At 44.0% G+C, this 6,454-nt stretch overlaps 1 protein-coding gene across 1 annotated transcript in view; it reads left to right on the forward strand.

Annotated features, from left to right (window-relative positions):
* The window catches only part of SMAGP (small cell adhesion glycoprotein), a 26,038-nt gene that overhangs the window by 17,256 nt on the left and 2,328 nt on the right, over window positions 1–6,454 (forward strand). The gene's annotated exons all lie outside the window — the stretch shown is intronic.

The raw sequence follows: 6,454 nt of genomic DNA on the forward strand, positions 1-6,454 counted from the left end.
GGTCTTGTTTTTGTATCCATTCAGCAAGCCTGTGTCTTTTGGTTGGAGCATTTAATCCATTCACGTTTAAGGTAATTATCGATATGTATGTTCCTATTACCATTTTCTTAATTGTTATGGTTTTGTTTCTGTAGATCCTTTTATTCTCTTGTGTTTCCCACTTAGAGAAGTTCCTTTAGCATTGTTGTAGAGCTGGTTTAGTGGTGCTGAATTCTCTTAGCTTTTGCTTGTCTGTAAAGCTTTTGATTTCTCTTTGGAATCGGAATGAGATCCTTGCCAGGTAGAATAATCTTTGTTGTAGCTTCTTCCCTTTCATCACCGTAAATATATCGTGCCACTCCCTTCTGGCTTGTAGAGTTTCTGCTGAGAAATCAGCTGTTAACCTTACGGGAGTTCCCTTGTATGTTATTTGTCGTTTTTCCCTTGTTGCTTGTAATAATTTTTCTTTGTCTTTAATTCTTGTCAGTTTGATTAATATGTGTCTTGGCGTGTTTCTCCTTGGGTTTATCCTGCCTGGGACTCTCTGTGCTTCCTGGACTTGGGTGGCTATTTCCTTTCCCGTGTTAGGGAAGTTTTCGACTATCATCTCTTCAGATATTTTCCTGGGTCCTTTCTCTCCATCTTCTCCTCCTGGGACCCCTATAATGAGAATGTTGGTGCGTTTAATACTGTCCCAGAGGTCTCTTAGGCTGTCTTCATTTCTTTTCATTCTTTTTCTTTAATCTGTTCCATGGCAGTGAATTCCACCATTCTGTCTTCCACGTCACTTATCCATTCTTCTCCCTCAGTTATTCTGCTATTGATTCCTCTAGTGTATTTTTCATTTCAGTTATTGAATTGTTCATCTTTGTTTGTTTGTTCTTTGATTCTTCTAGGTGTTTGTTCTTTAATTCTTCTAGGTCTCTGTTAAACATTTCTTGCATCTTCTCGATCTTTGCCTCTATTCTTTTTCCAAGGTCCTAGATCATGGATCATCTTCACTATCATTATTCTGAATTCTTTTTCTGGAAGGTTGCCTATCTCCACTTCATTCAGTTGTTTTTCTGGGGTTTTATCTTGTTCCTTCATCTGGTGCATAGTCCTATGCCTTTTCATTTTGTCTGTCTTTCTGTGAATGTGGTTTTTGTTCCACAGGCTGCAGGATTGTAGTTCTTCTTGCTTCTCCCGTCTGCCCTCTGGTGGATGAGGCTATCTAAGAGGCCTGTGCAAGCTTCCTGATGGGAGGTACTCATGGTGGGTAGAGCTGGGTGTTGCTCTGATGGGCAGAGCTCAGTAAAACTTTAATCTGCTTCTCTGCTGATGGGTGGGGCTGGGTTCCCTCCCTGTTGGTTGTTTGGCCTGAGGCGACCCACCACTGGAGGCTGCAGGCTCTTTGGTGGGGCTAATGGCAGACTCCTGGATGGCTCATGCCAAGGAGGAACTTCTGCTGCCAGTGTCCTTGTCCCCTCAGTGAGCCACAGCCACCCCCCGCCTCTGCAGGAGACCCTCCAACACTAGCAGGTGAGTCTGGTTCAGTCTTCTATGGGGTCACTGCTCCTTCCCCCTGGGTCCTGGTGTGCATACTACTTTGTGTGTGCCCTCCAAGAATGGAGTCTCTGTTTCCTCCAGTCCTGTCAAAGTCCTGCAATCAAATCCTGCTGGCCTTCAAAGTCTGATTCTCTGGGAATTCCTCCTCCCGTTGCCAGACCCCCAGGTTAGGAAGCCTGACATGGGGCTCAGAACCTTCACTCCCGTGGGTGGACTTCTGTGGTATAATTGTTCTCCAGTTTGTGAGTCACCCACCCAGCAGTTATGGGATTTGATTTTATTGTGATTGCACCCCTCCTACCATCTCATTGCGGCTTCTCCTTTGTCTTTGGATGTGGGGTGCCTTTTTTGGTGTGTTCCAGTGTCTTCCTGTCGATGATTGTTCAGCAGTTAGTTGTGATTCCAGTGCTCTCTCAAGAGGGAGTGAGTGCACGTCCTTCTACTCCACCATCTTGAACCAATCCTAAAATTTACCATTTTAAAGGATACAGTTCAGTGGCATTATGTACATTCACATTGTTGTGCAACCATCACCATCATCCCTCTCTAGAACTTTCTCATCATCCCAAACTGAAACTTGGTAGCCATTAAACAATAACTCCTCATTCTCCCCTCTTCCCAGCTCTTGATAACCACTGTCTGTCTCTATGAATTTGACTATTCTAGGTACCTCAGACAAGTGGAATCATATGATATTTGTCCTTTTGTGACTGGCTTATTTCAGTTAGCATGATGTCTTCAAAGTTCATCCACATAGTAGCATGTGTCAGAACGTCATTCCTTTTTAAGGCTGAATAATATTCCATTGTGTGTGTTTATATATACCATATTTTGTCTATCTGTTCATCTGTCGATGGACATTTGAGTTGTTTCACTTTTTAGTTATTGTGAATAATGCTGCTGTGAATATTGGTGTACAAATATCTGTTTGAGTTCCTGCTTTCATTTCTTTTGGATAGATACTCAGAAGTAAAATTGCTGGATCATATGATAATTCTGTTTAGTTTTTTAAGGAACTGTGAAGGTGTGAATTTTTGCTTGTTGTGTTCACTAATCTATGCCCAGGACCTTGAACGGACCCTGGCACAAAGTACACACTCTGTAAATACTTGTTGAATTAGCCTTTTAATTTCTCTGTCTATGAACCTGGAACCTCAGTCTAAAAAGGCTCTGTGACTTGTCTGACCCAGCTTGCTCCTAGTGGTCTCACATTAACTCTTAATGCTTGTGGTTTCAAGTTCAGGACCCCCAAAGCAGTTCCTTATAACTTGTTCTAGAGTTTTGCTGAGGAACTATATCAGTTTCACCAGTTGTTTACAGAATCCACCTCTTTCTTTGGCCCTTCAGGCTCCTGGCCCCTCTGTCTTTCTCAGAAGCTCCTGTATCATCAATAGCGATCCCATTTACATGTTCTTTCGGTGCCCTTGGCTGTCACTTACCTGGATCACTTTTAGATTAGCTTGGTGCTTTCTGGGTTGTGTCCCTTCTCTTGAGCCTACTTCCCCACGTCACCAAGGCTCCTGCTCTCCTTTAGTGCAGAAATCATTCTCTTTGATAGGAGACAGAGGCAAAACGGGCTGGGAGAGTTCTAGTTTCTCTGTTACCTCCGACCTCTTAGCTTCAGGCCCAGACAGCAAGCCTGACCCATTTCCTTGTTTTTGCTCCAAATATAACACTTTTTAAATTGTCCTTCCAATGTGTTTGCCAACTTGAGCTGTATAGAGCTTCCTGACACTATTCTTCTAAGTTTCTGCTTTTAACCTTTATGTGCATTTTTGAAAAGATTCAAATTCTGAAATCACATTACTGGAAATGGGCTTACAGGAAAGACAGAATTGGGACAGAACACCAAAACTTATGAAACTTTGCAATGAGAACCCTAAAAATACAACAGTCTGAATCAAAATATTGGCAGTTAAATCTGCGCCAGCATTGAACCTTGAATCCCTGTCTGTCCTAGACCCCCTGTGCCCTGGGGAGTGTGCTTCCTCCTTTTAGAATTTGGTTCCAGAGAGACTTAACTTTCAACAGATTATTTTCATCAAAAATAAAAATCTGATGTAGGATCTGCCTTCTTCTAGTGTTTTCTCATAGAGGTAGATTTCATATAGAGGTAGATTTCTTACATGGCTCTGCCTTCTTCTAAAGCTTTTGTATAGAAGTAATTTTTTTTTGTACCTCCTTCATTTCTACTTAGTGTGTCACCAGATGGCTTAATATAAGTGGAAACCAACTGATAACTGCGTCCAAGGAAGGTACTTCTAGTGCATTTTATGTTTCTTAAGGTCTTTATTGATGAAATGTACTCTTCAGTTGTAGAAAGCTTGAGGTTGCATATGAACTGTGACTGATATCATTCTGATATAATTCCCTGCTCACCAGTCGCCTGTGAGCAAGTTCACATTAAAGGAGCACTCTTTGTAATGCAACGGTCTGTATTTGATAGCGGTCCTCTGGTTTTTCTTCCGCAACTGTCCATATCTTTTAAAACCTTGCACTTTTGGAAAGCTCGTTGTGCTGCCTCATAGTTATCTTTTGTTACCTCTTCCTCTTTTCCCCTATTGGAAAAAAAAGAAAAGGACAGTGGTAGGAAGGCTTAGTATAAATACCTTGCTTGGGCTTTGGAAGGGCTAGTCCTGGATTCAGATCTTGGCTCCATCCACTCTTCCTTCATATGTAATACAAGGGATGTCACTTAACTCTTCCCGGGCCTCAGGGTCCACATTGGCAAATAAAAACACCTGCTGTGAAGTGGTTGGTATTCTAAGGATTAATAATTATGTATACGAAATGCCCAGCACAAAACAGGGACTTAGCAAATGGCAGCTGTTATAATTGGGATTATTTGCAGAATTTCCCAACTAGGAGTCATCTACCCTCCTGGATTCTCTTTCCGAGGACTCATACATATCTGTTCTCTGAAGCCTCACTAAAATTCAGCTCCATGGTTGGGTCCCTGGTGACCCTCATAACTGCTGCTTGCCCAGAATCTATGACAGTGCCTCTGGCACGTGGTAGGTGCAAACTAAATTCTTGTTGATCGATTGAACTGAATCTTACTCATCTTTATATTGAAGCTTCTGTACATACATTATTCTTCTCGGTGCTTTGTGTATCTTAAGTTCTCAAATGTTTAAGAGAGACGAAACTGAGAGCAGCTGTATAGAACTCTAGATCAATGGTGGGAAGATGGTGTGCAGCCCCAGGACATTTGGGGGAGGAAAGCGTGCATGGTGAGGGGCAGCAGTCTGAAGCAGTGATCAGGTGGATAAACTTCAGGGCTTATCTTTGATGGAAGTCACAGTATAATCTCAGAAGTGACAGCCCATCACTTTGGCTGTATTCTGTTTGTTAGAACCTAGTCACTGCGTCCAGCCGACACACGGGGAGAGGGGCTTACACAAGGATGTAAACACCAGGAGGTGGGAATCATTGGGGTTCATCTTAGAAGCTGCCTACCACACTCCTATTTTACGCATGGGAGAGAAACTGAGGCTCGGAGAGGTTTGGTAACTTCCTCAAGGTTACCTAGGACTATGCTGGGGCAGGATTCAAACCTAGAGCGGCTTTCCCTTTTAATGATGCTTGCCTGCACGTTTTCTCATTTAGCCTTCGCAATAGCCCTGCAGAGTTGGTTAGTATAGTTCCTCCTACTGGTTACAGATGAGAATGGATGGATGAATCGGGAGATGTAACCATTTGCCCGAAGCCACAAAGTAGCTGACTGTATCACCGCTCCTAAAGAAAGAGTGGAGAAGGGTTTGGCCTGGCCCTGGGAGCGGGGTGGCGATCCAGGCAGCCCACATCTGCTTTTTTTTCCTGTGGCAAGACCAGGACGGTTCAACAAGCCTCCCCTGGCCTCTGTGAGAAGGTCTTTCAAACACCACTGACCCCTCTTGGCACTGCCCCCAGGCTCACCAGACCACCGCTAGTGACTGAATTTCCCTTGTCCTGGATGGAATCCTGAAGGTGTCGGGCGAGAGACAGGAATCAGGCTCAGGCCCTGTGCTCCGGCCACACTGGCCTTTGGGTCCTCTCATCTCGGAGCTTTGATCCAGGCTCTTCCCGCTGCCTAGAATGTGCCCCGCCTCCCGCCCCTTTCATCCTGTAAACTCCTACCCCTGCTTCAGCCCCCAGCTCAAATCCTGCTTCTTGGGGAGGCGGTTCCTGCTGGAAGACTAGCTCAGGCCCCTCTGCCACATGCCCTCCTAAGCTGCAGATGTTGCCTTTGCCATACGTATCACAGTTCTTAACTGTTAACTCGCTGTGGTGGAGGCTGAGCCTCGGGGAAGGTAGACCATGTCTGTTTCGCTTGCCCCCAGTGTGCCTGGCACACACGTGGCAGAGAGTAGAGAGTTAATGAGCGCTGCTATTATTGTTTATTGAATGAATACTAAGATGCCTCCTGTGGGTGATTTTAGGGTCAGTCAGACTGTTTTCCCCAGGATACCTCTGTCCTGCAGTAACTAACCTTTTCAAACCCCTACACTAAAATGCTAACTAGGAGAGAACTGAAGGGCTTCCTGACTTCTTTTGGAAACACTTAGAAGTCTGGGTAGTGACTTTAGGAGTGGGACTTTCAGGCTCTGAAGGACAGATAGACCAATAGCAGAAGGAGATATGGGATATATTTTAGGGTAGGAGAGGCCTTATTTCAGAACCTTTCAAATTGCAGGGCTTACTCTGGAAGCGTAGAAAAGGGTTTTAATAAGGGAAGGAGCATTATTTCATTATTAAAAAATAATGTTTACAAAGAGTTTGTAAAAACAGTGAAGAAATGCATGTGGCATATAATATAAATATATTGATATATACATGTATATATTTATCTTTTTTTTTTTTTTTTTTTTTCTTTTTGCGGTATGCGGGCCTCTCACTGTTGTGGCCTCTCCCGTTGCGGAGCACAGGCTCCGGACGCGCAGGCTCA

This window comes from Physeter macrocephalus, chromosome 6 (assembly GCF_002837175.3).
Source record: "Physeter macrocephalus isolate SW-GA chromosome 6, ASM283717v5, whole genome shotgun sequence".
Lineage (NCBI taxonomy): Eukaryota > Metazoa > Chordata > Mammalia > Artiodactyla > Physeteridae > Physeter > Physeter macrocephalus.